Consider the following 15649-nt stretch of genomic DNA (forward strand, 5'->3'; position numbering starts at 1 on the left):
AAATCCTTTCAGCATTTGGGGTGGGCTGTATTTATGGGCAAAGAGAGCAAAGAGGGGGAAATCCAGCCTGATCCCAAGCAGTAAGCTCATCAGCTGAAGGAGACGGAGAAATTCTTGGCAGATGTTCATTGGTCAGAAGATAAGCCTTGGTCTATAATTCTGGCATTTATGGAAAATCAGTCTCTCACTTCTTAAGTTCTATTCTTCTGAGGGTACATGCCTGACATTCTCCATTTCATATCTTCTGGTTCCCTTTTAGATTGAAATCTTTTCATAAGGTAATACCTGGGCTTGCAACTGGCATCTGAAGGAGGCATGAGGCAGTTTTATGTATGGGACCCTGTCCTCAGCCTGGGGGATCTCACACTGTCTCTAGACAGATAGCTTCAGAATTGAGTTGAATGGTAGGACACCTAGCTGGTGTCACAAAGAATTGCTTGTTGTGGGGGAAGACCTCCACATGTTTGGTGACCAGGGCATCAGAAGTGAAATGTCCTATATGAACAGCACAGGAGACTCACTAGTGAGAAACACAGTAGGGAAGAGCAGGGTTTCTCCCTACTTAGAAAAGAAAATGCCCAGGTATAATTGTTCCAGTTTTGCTCATTAGAACCTCTTACTGTTGGCTCTCCTGTGCCTCTTTGACATACCTCCAACACTGTGGGGTTTTTTTTATTTTTCTGTTTCTGATCACTTACTTTCCCACACAATAAGATATATTAGGCTCTTTGTGATTTCATGCCCCAGTTCCAGAATCAGCCATTTTTCTAAGGAGCCCCGTTTTCTTTTAAGTAAAAAATGATAGTAGAAACCAAGATTTGGGTAGTAGGTATGCTTGTTGCTATTGGGGTGGCATTTCTTTTAGGCCATCTCATCTGATGGAGCAAAGACATAGATGTATTTATGATAATACACACAGCTTCTTTGCCCCAGTCTTATGGGTTCCATTCATTTTCAGAGTCACTTAGATCAGCACCATTTCCCATTTGCTTCCCTGAGATTATTTCCTACATCTGTAATATAGTCAGATTCTCTTGTCAATTTCAGTCTTTCCTTGAATCCCCTGACCTCCTAAATGACTTTTAGGTCTGCAGACATTCAGGTTCACTCTTTGTGTTGTAAAGTTCTACAGATTTTTATAAATGCCTAATGTCATATGTCCACCATAACAGTATCATAAAGAACGGTTTCACTGTCCTAAAATATCCTGCACTTCACTTATTCCTCCCTCTGCAGTCTCCTAAGCAGTCCCTGACCTCCTTAACTGTCTACAATCTTGCCTCTTCTCAGAATGTTATAGAACTGGAATCACACAATCTTGCATGCCTACCAATTCAACCAACAAAATAAATAAATTAGTATCAGATCATAACCCAAAGAATAGAATAAATATCCCTCAGTCCATGCTCATATAAGTAAATTAAAGAATAAATTAATAAATGAAGAAGAGACAGATCTCCTTTGTAGAAGAATTCCAAATCAATCATGCATCTACTCCACTGTAAAAGGGGGAGGAGTATAACTTCCTGCTCTTACAGGGTATGCTGTGCATAATGACTTCTTTCCAATGAGTATAGTACAGACGGGAAATAAAAGAGTAACTTTTATTTGATTATATATATATATATCAGTGGAGAAAACTGACAGACACTACTTCAACCAGATGATCGAGGTCAACATTAACTTTCATAAATCATGTTGACAGTATGTACTCTTGATATGATGTGATGGCAATGGCTCTTTATCCCTGTGATCTTCCTCCTAAAAACACAGAGCCCTAGTCTAAACATGAGAAAAATATCAAACAAGTTCCAGTAGATGGATATCCTATAATATGTCTAACATTACTTCTCAAAACTGTCAAGGTCCTCAAAAACAAAGAAAGTCTGAGGAATGTGACACCCAAGCAGAGCTTAAGGAGACAACATAACTAAATGCTTTGTAGTTTTCTGGATGAGATCCTGAAACAGAAAGAGGGTATCAGTTAAAATCTAAATAAACTACGGACTTCAGTTAATAAGAACATACATCATTATTATATTATTATACAAATATTGCTTCTTTAATCATAATAATTGCACCATACTAGCGTAAGATGTTAGTAATGGGATAAACTGCATATATATGGTGAGTATATGGGAACTCTGTCAATCTAAAACTGTTTAATTTTCTGTCAATCTAAAACTGTTATAAGAATAAAGCCTAAGATAAAAAGCAATATTATTAAGAGTCAAATTTTTAATAATCTTATATTTGTAGAAAAATATTTATATAGAAAAATATGAAATGTGTAGGAGTAAATCAAACAATGTGCAAGACTTGCTCACTGAAAACTATACAACATTGATAAGAGAAATTAAAGAACTAAATAAAGAAAAAAAATACCATTTTCAAAGTTCATAAGACCCAATTATTAAAACTCAATCTCCCATAAATTAACCCATAGGGGAAAGGCTTTTCCAATCAAAATTTCAATAGGATTTTGTAGAAATTGGCAAGCTGATTCAAAAACTTATGTGAAAATGTAAATAACTTATAGTAGTCAAATTGATTTTGAAAAAGAATACTGTTGGAACACTTATAGTACATGATAAGAAGATTTATTTTATATCTACTTATTATCAAGACAACATGGTCTTGCCACATGGGTGGGCAGATATGTAAATGACAATATACACAGAGCCCAGAAGTAGACTCCCATATTTATGACCAATTAATTTTCAAAAAAGTTCTCAAAGGAAGGAAATATATTCAATAAGGAAGGAAATTCAATAAGGAAGGAAAAATATTTTCAACAAATTCTGTTAGAAAGTGGACAGCCATATGTAAAAACAAAACAAAACAAAAAAACCCAACTTACCACTTACCTCATAACATATACAAATGAATCCTAGACCATGTGGAAGGCTAAAACAGCAAACCTTCTAGAACATATCAGAGAAAAATCGTAGTATCTTTGGGTTTAAGATTTCCTAAATAGGACAAAAAAAATCACAACAATAAAATAAAAATCCATAAATTAGACTTCCTCCAAATTGTACACTTTTATTCTTCCAAAGACATTGTGAAGAATATGAAGAACAAAATCACAGACTGGGTGATATGTTTGCAAACATATATCTGACAAAGGACTTGTATAAAGAATAATTCTAAAACTCTTATACTTAATAAGACAACTCAACAAAAAAAATGACAAAAAATATTTGGCCACCTATCCAAAAAGATATATGAATAGCAAAAAAAAAAAAAAAAACATATGAAAAGATGCTCAATATTATCTGGGACCAAGGGAATGCTAATTTAAACCAAGAGATGCCATTGTACAGCAATTAGAACTGATGAAATTAAAGATTATCCATACCAAGTGTCAGTGAAGATGTACAGCAACTGGAACTCACATACACTGCTGGTGAGAAAGTGAAATGGTCCAACCCACTCTGACTTTGAAAGTCAATTCAGTAGTCTCTTAATTAGTGAAGTGTGCGCCTACCATATGACTCAGCAATTCAACTCCTTGGTATTTATCCAAGAGAAAGGAAAACATATGTCCACACAAAGACTTGTATATAGATATTTATAGCAACTCTATAATAATCAAAATGATCAGTTGTTTGGAATACTACCCAACAACAAAAAAGAATTAAAACCATTGACACTTTCAACAATACAAGTAACCTTTACAATAATTATACTGTGGGATCCCTGGGTGGTTCAATGGTTGAGCGTCTGCCTTTGGCTCAAGGCATGATCCTGGAGTCCTAGGATCAAGTCCCACATGGGCTCCCTGCATGGAGCCTGCTTCTCCCCTCTGCCTGTGACTCTGCCTTTCTCTCTGTCTCTCATGAATAAATAAATAAAATCTTTAAGAAAATAATCATAATTATGCTGAGTCAAAGAAACCAAACAGCAATAACAAAAGAATATTTGTGGGTACCTGAGTGGCTCGGTCGATTGAGTGACCGACTTCTGATTTTGGCTCAGATCATGATCTCAGGGTTGTGAGATCAAGCTCCTAGTGAGGGGTGCACTCAGTGGAAAGCCTCCTTGAGAATTCTCTCTCTCCCACTCCCTCTTCTCCTCACCCAACTCTCTCTGTTTCTCTAAAATAAATATTTTTTTAAAAGAATACACGTTGTATGATTCCATTTATGCAAAATTCTAGAACATATAAACTAACCTGTAGTGCCAGAAGCAGGCCAAGGGTTGTTTAGGAATGGGGTGGGCAGAGTGGAGTAGGAAAGAGTAAGGGATTGCAAAAAGGCATCCAGAAACTTTTGAGGATAATATGTTCATTATCTTGATTGTGGTGATCGTTACAAGGTCAAAAGTCATCCAATTTCACATTTTAATATTTGCATTTTATAGTATATCAGTTATATCTCAATAAAGTTAAAAACTGAGTGATCAATCCATCCAACATATTCATTTGACTGTAGTTTCATCTGCCTGCCTCCACTTCACTTCAGCAGCTGCATCAATGGCTATACCCTAAAGCTGGCCATTACCCAGAACCCATCCTGTTCTGAAATTTCAAACTTAATACCTTGCTTTACTCACACAACCTGTCATTCCAATTCATTCACTTCCTTATTCTCAAGATTTCTAATCTTCAACCAGTTCAAAGCCTATATTCCTTGACCCAGGCATTTTGCAATTTTTCTTCACCACACTTAAAACTCCCCCCCCCCAAAACCTCATGTGGGGACACAGATACTCTATGAAAATGCCCATCATAGACCCTTGTGTATCTGGTGACACTACTATCATCTTTGAGGTTTAATTTACTTTTCTTTGAAAATTAGAATCCACGGTCTATTGCTTCCATCACTTGTATTACTTCCATATTTCTTGAGTCTTATTTTACTCTAGAATCTCTTAGCCTTGGTCTTTCCTTCGAGCTTACTTTGTAAATCCCTAATATTTGATCTGTCAAACTCTCCCATTCTACTCTTCTATCTATAAGGCATGCTGAATGCTGAGGAAGAAAACTTACACATTTGGGAATATTGTCACAACTGATCCTCCCCTAAACCTACACCTGTTCTTCCACATTTCAGTTACATCAACTCCGTTTATAATTATGCAAGCCAAAAACTCTCAAGATTTATCTTTGTGTATCTCTCCTTTACTACACTCTACCTACAGTACATCAGGAAATTCTGTTGGATTTTCTCTTAAATTTATCCATAGTCCAACCACTTCTCGCTATTTCTAATACCACTAATTCGTTCCCAGCTACTATCTCCAATCACCTTCATGACAGCCACGGTCTCCTTTCTGGTCTCCCTGCTTCTTCATTCACCCTGCTTCTATCTATTCACAACACATCAACAGAGTTATTTTTTAATGCCTAAGAATGTTCATATGTCACTTCTCTGCTCAAAACCTACAATGCTCCAATTTTATTCAGAGTAAAAGCCAAAGCTCCTGCATGATCTGCCTCCCCCGTAGCATCTTCTTTGACCTCTCCTCCTACTCCTCCCCATCTCCACCTTGCTAAGAAACACTTGCCATACTATCCTCCTTGTTTCTCGAGTATGTCAACTGCAGTCATGCCTTGGGGATTGAAATGTTCTCTCCACTAGCTACATGGCTAACCCCTTCCCCACTCCAAGTCTTTGCTCAAATGTTATCATCTCAAGTGGGTTCTTCCCCTACCTGTATTCACAACATACCTCTCCAGCCCCTCGCCCTGTTATATGCTTTCCTTTTTTTCTACTCATCATCTACTATAAGCTATAGTTTTTCTGTTTTATTTCTTGCCAGTCTCTACGAACATAAGCATCTTGACTACTTTGTTTATCAATGTATCTTATATGACTCAAACAAATCTGGGCACATAGAAATTATTTGGTTAATATTTGCTGAGTGAATAAATGAAATATTAGTATTCTCTATATACATTAGTTTGTAAAACAATGGTCTGCAGAGTTAAAATGTTGAGTTAAAGCTCTTCTCTATCAAGATAATTGTCAAAGCATTTAAAAAAATATGTGTCTCAGTTTCTCCATCTCTAAAATAAAGATAATTATTGTATCTGCCATAGAGGTGATAATAAAAAAACTGAATATATTTACAACAATTAAAGTTATAACTAGAATACAGTAAACATCCAACAAAATTAGGCATTTCCCAATTCCATCCCTCCCAAAAGCTACTTACAGTGCTATATCTAACTTTAAGCCTACCTCCTCTGTATTCTCAATGGATGAACTCACCCCTGATTAACAGAAACAAATATAGTGTATCAAGCAAGGACTCTTTCCTTCCACTGTTAAAATGAATTTATATGTGCACTGGTCTTTCCTCGTTTTCTCTTGTTCTAAGTGGAGAAATTAACCCTTCTTTCCAGAACCTGTGCCATCCATCACTCATGCTCTGCAACCCATCCTTTCCCATTGCTTCAAGGGTAGTGCTCTATTACTCATCCATTCTCTGTCTTCTATCTTTCTGTTTCTATTGGCTTTCTTCTCAACACACACACACACACACACACACACACACACACACACGTACACAGTGTTCTACATTTGCTCCAAAAATAAATAGAACCCTGCTTTCTTCAGACTCAAATCCCTTTCTAAACTCCATTATCTCCTCTTTTCCTTTTTTCATGATAAAGCTTCTTAACTCAGTAGAATATATTGGAGATCTACCCTTTCTCACTTCCTTCCTTCAACTCACCGTTCTTTTCAACTGAATTGTATTAAGACATTCCTTTCACAACTCCCATGAAATTGCTCTCCCCAAGTTCATTAATGACCTCCACATTTCCCAATCAAGAGTTTAGTTTCCTCTTGCCTAACTTGATGTGTTTGTGTCTGTGACCATATGAATCACTCCCTCATCCACCCTACTGATGCTAACGTTTCCTGATTCTCTCTTCTGAGCTCCATGACTTGTCCATCTAACTACATCACTGATTTGTCATCTTCCTTCCTAAATGTCCTTTTTTCTGCTTGGTCTTTGCCTTTGGCTCTTTTCACTTGACATCTGATTCTTCACCTGAACACACTGAACAACTTACCATCCCCTGGAATTTGGCTCCTTACGTCTGGAAGAAAATCCCAGACTTCCATTAGCATCAATTCTTAAATTAATCTAATCAAAAAAATCATTAGGTCTCAAACTGGATCCAATATCAAAATGTTTTCCTCTTTCAAGCTTCCATCATCTTATTGAATGATGCTACCATCCATCCACTTGCCCACAGCAGAAGTTTGGCAGGCATCCCAGATCTTTTTTTTCTAATTTAGACTTCACATTGAGCTACCAAGTCCTACAGATTCTACCTCCTTAATATCGACTCATCTCCATGCCATTCTCTCTATCCCCAAAGCCATTACCTTAATCCAGGCCCTCATCACTTCTTGCCTGGATTACCACAACTGCCTCCTAACTAGTCTCCTTGCCTCAAGCCTGGCACGGTTCCAATCCCTACTTCACACAGTTGCCAATGTGTTCTCTCTGAAATACAAATCCAATCATGTCATTTTCCTGTTGAAATTCTTTCAATTCCTCCATAGCTTTCAGGATAAAGTTGAGATTCTTTAGCTTAACACACAAGACACTTCATAATATGATGCCTGCACACATTCTACCTTCATCTCTCTTCATTAATCCCCACAAATTCCTTGCTCTTGGTACACACTGCTTAAGATTCAACAAATGTCACATGCTATTTCACTCTCCATGCCTTCACAAATGGGGGAATGGAAAACCACTCCCCTCTCCCACCCTGCTTGTCAGCTTTGAGGGATGATCTCAACCCCTCTACCACTATGAAGTCATCCCTGATCCACTAAGGAATTGTTAGCTGTCCCTATACTTTTTTTTTTTAACATCTCTTTCCTAACCACTAATATTTACTGATCTCAGCTACATACCATGCATTGCTTATGTACCTTTCAAACATTATCACATTTAATTCTTGCAATGGCCCTTCAAGATGGTAACATTATTATCCCCTTTTTACAATGAATAAATTGAGATTGAGATCCTGAGAAGTTCTATAACTCACCTAAGTTCATACAGTTTTAAAAGTGAAAAAAAAAAAAAAAAAAACATTTAAAAAGTGACAAAACCCAGCCTTTCCCTCTCCAAAGCCCATACCTCTAAAAATGATCCTAAAGCTGCTTTATCATTGAGTATGTTATTGGTTGGCTTGGCTATTGATTTCTAGCACAGGATCTGGCATGTGGCAGCTTGTTAATAAGCACATCAGTGAATATGTTTGATTTGGGAAATATTGGTTCAGGGGTACATACAAGGCTTCCAGGTTGGCATATTTTTCATCAAGCCTTGGAGTTCTAGCAGAAAATCTAAGCTAAAGGTGGGGAACTGAGACCCTTTGGCAGCAGCTGAGGCTATAGAAGCAAGGACATCATCACCATGGAGCACAGGACTGATGGGGGAGCAGCAAGAGCCAGGAAGTGAGGGAACGAGGTCAGCGAAGAATGACACCAAGGGAATTCTACTGAAGTCAAGCTGAAACAGAGACAGATGTGAGGATGGAGTGGGAAACTCCAAAGACATAACCCTAAAAATGTCTCTATGGTCAAGAGTGTGAAATCATTACAGGAAGGCTGAAGGGGGAACAGGCTTGTTTCCACTCTGCCCTTGGCTCTTGACCACTGACCCTGGTTATCTCACGGAGACTGAATGGCCTCAGTCCACATCAGACTAATCCAGTTTCCTCCCCACAGAGAACCCCTCACCACTCCTCCGTGAGAGGGTGCCTTCGAAACCCTCTGTGGTAGATGGAGGACAGAACTGTAGCCTTAGCTTCTTAATTGTCACAGATCCCCCTGAGGTGGAGAGATAAGTCATAAAATTGTTTACACATAAATATGGAGAAAATAAAATGTAAAACATTCAGGTAATAGAACTACATGAAAAATCAGGATTCCAGTTTTTTGTCCACATATATTTTTAAGCCTTATTTCTTGAAAGGGGAAGGGCCCATTTGGCTTAACATAATAAAAATCCACATAAATACTTTTGCTTCAGGTAGGATGACCACGGAAGACTTTTGCCACATTCTGAAAAATCTGTGGGTTTCTTCAGTCCTCTCAATAGTCTTCTCTGTATCGTTCTCACCCTTTCCGACATGTGAGTTGTTTACGCCCAAATGTCCAGGCCTCACGTGTGCTCTCTGGCAGGAAGCTGTACTTTTGTGGAAAATTCTCCCCCTTCTTGCACGTCCTTTCTTTGACACACTAAATGTTGTTCCCTCTGAAGTGCTTGGGAGTGGTATTTCTGAGGGTGTGAGTCACCCTCCAGGGGAACATCTTACAAGGTTTGGAAGTCCAACTTGCCCAAGAGGAGAGTGACTTTCTTCTTATATGTTAACAGTTTTCTCACACGCTGTTCTTATTTTAATTAGGTAATGGAAGGCCAATAGCAAAGGAATCTTTCCAGCCTTTAAAAAAAACTTAAAAAGTGCATGAGTTTTAGAAAAGAAGAATAGGAGATTAGAAAGCCTTTTCCAGGACCATGTGGCTCTCTGCCAGTGCTCCATCAGTTGTCCTTGAGGGCTGCATAAGGCTCTGTGTGGACAGATCCTACCCAGCAACGGACTCAGCCAGCCGCAGGATTACAAGATTTCTTGCTAAATTTAGTGCCAGGTTTCCCCGCACTGCTTCAATTTGTCCTGAATCACCTCCTTCTGTCTTTGCCAGACCCAGCAATGCAGCAGAGCCACGGACACCCAAGGCTTTCAGAGAGGCAGGCATTGCGGAGGATGCAGGCTTGTTCCAAATTTGAATTCATGTGACTTTTGCTTTTTTTGCAGAGGGAAAGAGAGAGAGAGAGAGGTCCAGCAGTGTGGCCTATTTTCTTTCTCAGCTCTGGCTACCGCATATTGGTTTGATGTGAGTGTTTTGTTTCTTTTTTCCTTTTCAAATCTAAGACTCATCAAATGTGACAGCCTGACAGTCCCGGAGACAAGGATTCTGTATTCACGTGCGGCTGCAGGCTTCTGCAGGAATGCACACACGGACACGCAGCAGTTTGGAAAGAGCCACCCTAGGGATTAGAGCGACCATGCGCAGTGCCCCCGGCAAGCTGAGGTCACACCAGGGAAGGGCCTGCCAGCCAAGACTGATTCAGGGTTATTTCTTATTCTTTCAAGGACAATTATTTTAACCATCTTCTCACTGGTCAGTTTTTATCTATTCTTCTTGTCTGACTTTACCACACTGTTCTTCCAACCATAAGATCCAGAGTTGTTTAGCAAAGCTCCTGCTTAGACTGTGATGGTCCATCTGAGCTTCTATGCAACATCTACCTTGGTCACATTCTGGTCAATTCCCGGCCAACCAGGACTTCATTGGGAAGCTCCCCTCCAATATTCCAGTTGCTACTTTATGATAAAAAAAACAACCACAGGACTTCGTTGTTCTATTATGTGACCTAGAACCACACACTTGTTGGTTCCAGTGACCTGAGCATCTTGCTAATGGGAATAAGGTCACACATCCAATCGCTGTGTCCCCAGAAAATGCAACGAGGTCCACAGGCCCAGAAGAGCTTTGGTGTAAGATTCTTACTCATTGTAGTATTCCTCTAAATTTCTCAGGAAATGCTTGTTGACTTGAACAAAACCAGCTGAGAGCAAGGATGACTCATCATAGACACATCTTCAGTTCTGGAAAAAATAACTCAAACCCCACTCCCTACTGAAAATGGATCAAGTCACCATTTAGGCATCAGACACAGTGGCTCAGATGCTTTTCTCTTCTTTCCATTGTCACTACTAAAGCAACAATTTAGGGCTGATATTCCTAGGACCATGGCAATTGCTGCAAAAGGGCTCATAACCATTATTACCATCTCTTCTCTGAATAAAACAACTTCTAAGGGCCTCTGTAGGCAGTTAACTCTAACAGTGTCATACATGAATCTGTTAAATTGCCTACCAAAGAAGGGCTTATGTTTCTGTCAGGATAGTTCATAACACAAGATTGGGTTATTTTCTGGTAGCAAAAGCAAATGGGATGGATGGGCAGGAGGAGACAAATGGCTTCATGTAATCCCATCAGTTTGAATGAATAGCATCTCTTTTCAATATGATCTCAAAACCACCAAACAAGTTCAGGGAAACAGCTCATAATGAACTATAGACGGTAACCATGAATCCAGGCTCCACCATGAAAACCGACCAGTGCTCTTCCCTGCCAACTGATGTGAAAAACTGTCAACAGACTAAATGCCTGTGAGACAGAAAACTAACTTTCCTTAGGCAAAAGCAGCAGGGATAGTGAAGAACAGGTTTATAGAAAACAAAAACGGTAAATAGTACTGTTTTACAATAAAGTACTCTCAATTTCTCTCCTGGATGTCACAGCTCAGCATTGTCCTGTGTGTTCGGCTCTGAGGTCTTTAGAGCTTGTGGTGAGGTGGGAGAGGAGAAGGCATTTTAATTGTAAATTCTTGGGTGCCTGGGTGGTTCAGTGGTTTGGCTTAGGTAGTGATTCCAGGGTCCTGGGATGGAGTCCCAAATCAGGCTCCCTGCAGGGAGCCTGCTTCTCCCTCTGCCTCTCTCAGTGTGTCTCATGAATAAGTAAATACAAACTTTAAAAAAAAATCATAAATTCTCACATCACTGACGAGCAAACCAGGTATAATTATAGGCAAAGCTACGTCTGGCCTTTCCTCTTTATCATCTTTCCTCACTATTAACACTTCTTCCCCTTTTAGGCTCACTCTGTCCCCAAATCAGGCAAATCTGACCATGGTTTTTTGTTCCCTTTAGGTGGACCATTGGAGTGATATGGGGGGAGAGCTTCTCCAAGAACTCTAAAAGTATTGCCACAGGAAAGAAGTTTTGCAACACTGTGAAGATATACAGCTCTTAAAAATATTCAAAAGCTTTCCAATTCCTAAATTGTCACAGCTCCCTCATAGATACACACAGTGATGATTTCTGGAAACTTTAAAAGTAAATCTGATATCAATATACCCGAGCACTTTTAAATCCACAAGTATAACAATCATCTAGTGAATATTTTTGGAAAATGTGCTCAGAACTGTGCCAAGATACTGATGATAAAGCCATGAACCAGGGACATGTCCCCACCCCAAGTCCTGTAGGAAAGGCAGACAGTAAACAAATAGTTCTTAAATAGAGGGAGGACCATTGCAAAAGGGGAGTGCATAGTGCCATGCAGGCTTTTAACAGAGGAAATGAACCTGGTGGGCAAAGGCTTCCCTGGAAGAAGGAAACATTTAGATGGAGATGTACAGAATTAACTGAGAAAGAGTGAAGGGAGGGGATTCTAGGCTGAAAGACAAGCATGTGTGATGACTGTGAGCTAAAAAGAAAAGTCTAGAAGCAGCAGAAAGGCAGCCCATCGGAGAATGAGGAGGAGAGTTTGACTGGAGAAGGGTAGAGATTGTTAGAGGTTGCTTCTCCGGTGTCCTTGTAGGCCATGTTCAAGTCTGGACATCAGGACATCTTTAAGTGTGCTATTGTGACTATGGTAAACAGAGCTGACTCTATGTCAATGGAATTTTCATATCCAAGAATCAAAGAATCTTAGAGTTGGAAGGTACCTTTAAAGCTATCTAATCCACGTGTCCATGAATTAATTGGGGCAGAAATTCTTTCTGTGAACACACTCTGCGGTGTTTTAGAACTCATCCCTTGTTTGTATAACTCAAACTGTTCAAAATTTCTTTTCAATCCCAACCTGCTTCCTTGAAACATCCACCATATTTATGCCCTCTGGAGTTTCACAGAACCAGTCTAATCCTTTCCCATCTGACAGCTTCTCAAATGTTTAAAGACAACTATCTTGTCCTCATTATGTCTTCTCTTCCCCAGGCTAAAAATGCCTAATTCTTCCAACTGCTCTTCATATTATGTGATCCTAGACCAGCTCATCATGCTACTGATACTTCTCAGGACAGGCCTCAGTCTGTCAAGAGAAAATAAATCTGAATGCAGAAACAAAGTTATTAACCTATTTTGCTTATATCTAGTTTCTTTGCCCTAGAACACTAAATCTGGCGTGCTGGCTCTCAGAAACCACAAATTCTCTTTGTCGTTATACAAGGAATCTTGTATTTGGCAGTGCCCTGCCAAATAAGCATTTGATAAGTATCATTAGTTAACTGAATGGTCTTTCTATATTTATTCCTGAGCAAATGATATGGTTTATCAGAGTTTATAAAATCTGGAAAAATGTGTGCAATGACACACAAATTTCAAGAAAACGAGTGTGAATATACCTACTAATTTCTGAGATCAGCAGAAGTCAGCCGAGTCTTCCACAATAGGGTAAACCACAACATTAGGCAGAATATATTCTTGCAGAAATAATCAGTGTGGTCCATTCACCTCCATTACAAAATTTTATTCTTACTATTAAATCCTGCCAGCTTCATGTTCCAGGAACCACGAAGTGCTGAGATTTTTCCGGCCATCTGTGTAACCCCGCGATCATAGTGCTCTGTTAAGAGGTGGGAATGGGAGAGGCTTTTGAGATTGTTTTGTTTTGTCTTATCGTTATATTACACACTAACCTTAAAATTTGACTTAAAATTGCTGCCAGGCAACATATTTATCATGATAAAGAGATAATGTGCGATTAATTTTTCAGTCTTAAGGAAAAGGCATGTACTGTAAGTATGATAACTGTGATATACCACATTGATGCGCACCCATGCAAGGTGACACAGGCTGAAAAGTAAGTCCAAAATCCTTTCATGTCCCTGTGATGAACAATACTGACCACAAGCAAAAATGGCAAAGTTACTTGGTCCAGGAAAATAAGACAGGAACCAAGTAAAATGGCTCATCCATCATGACGACTAGCTTGCTCGTGAAGATTTGCTTCAAGCCTCTCACCTCACTTGTGCATCCTTCCCAAGGCTCATAGATCAACAGTTCCCAATTCCTCACCTGTGTGACCCCCTGCAAAATTGCCCATCCAGACCCACACCCCCCTCTTGTGAAACACTCTCAGAGCTGCAGGTCAGTGACTATTCTGACTCCAGGGCAGAGGAGATGAGGTCATGAAAGTTCCCCAACACCTATTCCTCCTTAGCTCTGGATCCTGGCTCTGGGCTTGCTTTGCCTTTGTGAAACCACTTCATAAATCCTATTGTTCCACAATTCATAACAATTGCCAGATTCTCTGATGAAATAGAAAACATTGTTCTTTTTTAAAGCACAATTTCAGCATCTTTCTCTTGTTCACATTCAACTTATATTAGAATTTAGGGTTGATCTCTAAAAGTAATGAATTCATACATGTAACACAAATGCTTTGGGAAAGGGGTCAGTGGACCCGTAGATGGGAGAAACAGGCTACACTCCAAAATGTGAGAGGAGAAAAGATAGCGAAAGAAAAGAAAGGAAAAGAAAAGAAAATGTAAAAAAGAAACAAAAGAGATCTAAGACAAAGGAGAAAAGGAAACAGCTAGAGAGAAGAAGATTTTCCTCTAGTACCCATTCCTCCACCACTTGTCACGAGTCCCCATTCCAGTTTGACTCTTTATTGAAACTCACTTATCACTTCATAAAAGTTCTAAGAAGAGACCTCAAGAGCTCCTTTAGGATCTTCAATTTTCCAGCAAAATTGCTCCAAAGTGAACCTACGAAGCTTGGAGAAACATGCATTCCACAAACTACCTCAGTAATCTCTGGCACCTCATGGTGCACACAAATCGAAAATGCATCCTTATGCCACGTTAGAGCAAAGGAAAAAGTCACACTATGGTGTGCTTAGAAACAACTATTTGAAGATAAGGAACAAAGTCCCCCTGGTTTTAATTGGATTAAATAATCTACTCTCACTTGTTTTCCTTCCCCCTATAAATTTTCATTAAAGCGATCTTAGTTTCTGACTGGAATATTTCGTGTGTTCATTGTATCACAAACTGAGCAACTGCAAAATCCTCTCCATGTAGCTGCCCAGGTGCCCACAGCTGTGCACATTCCTGAGCACAGATCCCACTGAGGCTTCTGGGGCCAGCCTCTGGCTTCCATCTTGAACATCAACATGCAAAAAAAGAGGAAATTCACAAAGAAATTACAAAACAAAGAGAGAGAAAAAGGTTTCCAAGATGATGCAAACCCAAATAAAATGTTGACACCTCCTAGAGTAAGGTTAGGACTCCTATTCTTCTCTCAAAAGAAAAAGATAGAAGCTCTCAGAGAATGAACTGCAGTACACTCTACAAATCTGTTATTGCTGAGCCTGCCTATCACCCAGAATATTTAAAGTGACAACGAAATACATTTGCAATAGCTAGAAAGTTAGTATTGAAGCTGAGAATTATAGTTTCCAGTGAAATGATTCCCCCTTCTCAGTTAACACCATCAGAACTATTCAGCATGTAGCAGATGTTCATGGCACTCTGGCCAGCAAAATCTTTAAAGAGATATCAAAAGCCATGGTTTGCTTTAAGTAAAGTTTCTATTTCCCTCATACTGTGAAAAGGAAATGTAAAATATAAACATATGTGTTTGTATACACAGACATACACATCCTGTACATTTATACGTGTATGTTTGCATCTGTATAATTATCTCTTCACAAATTTTCTTAAAGATTTTATTTATTTATTCATGAGAGACACACACAGAGAGAGAGAGAGGCAGAGACATAGGCAGAGGGAGAAACAGGCTCCTCCCAGGAGC

General features: G+C 39.2%; 1 long non-coding RNA gene across 4 annotated transcripts in view; it reads right to left on the reverse strand.

The window, feature by feature from the left end:
• Nucleotides 1-1585: 1585 nt before the first annotated feature.
• The window catches only part of LOC144295840 (uncharacterized), a 64027-nt gene continuing 49963 nt past the window's right edge, over nucleotides 1586-15649 (reverse strand). For all 4 annotated transcript variants that reach the window (XR_013362938.1, XR_013362940.1, XR_013362941.1 and 1 more), the window contains 3 exons: nucleotides 13368-13454; nucleotides 2868-2972; nucleotides 1586-1961 (listed from right to left, as the gene is read on the reverse strand). This is a non-coding gene — a long non-coding RNA (uncharacterized LOC144295840). The remainder of the gene's footprint in view (nucleotides 1962-2867; nucleotides 2973-13367; nucleotides 13455-15649) is intronic.

Source organism: Canis aureus, chromosome 24 (assembly GCF_053574225.1).
Source record: "Canis aureus isolate CA01 chromosome 24, VMU_Caureus_v.1.0, whole genome shotgun sequence".
Lineage (NCBI taxonomy): Eukaryota > Metazoa > Chordata > Mammalia > Carnivora > Canidae > Canis > Canis aureus.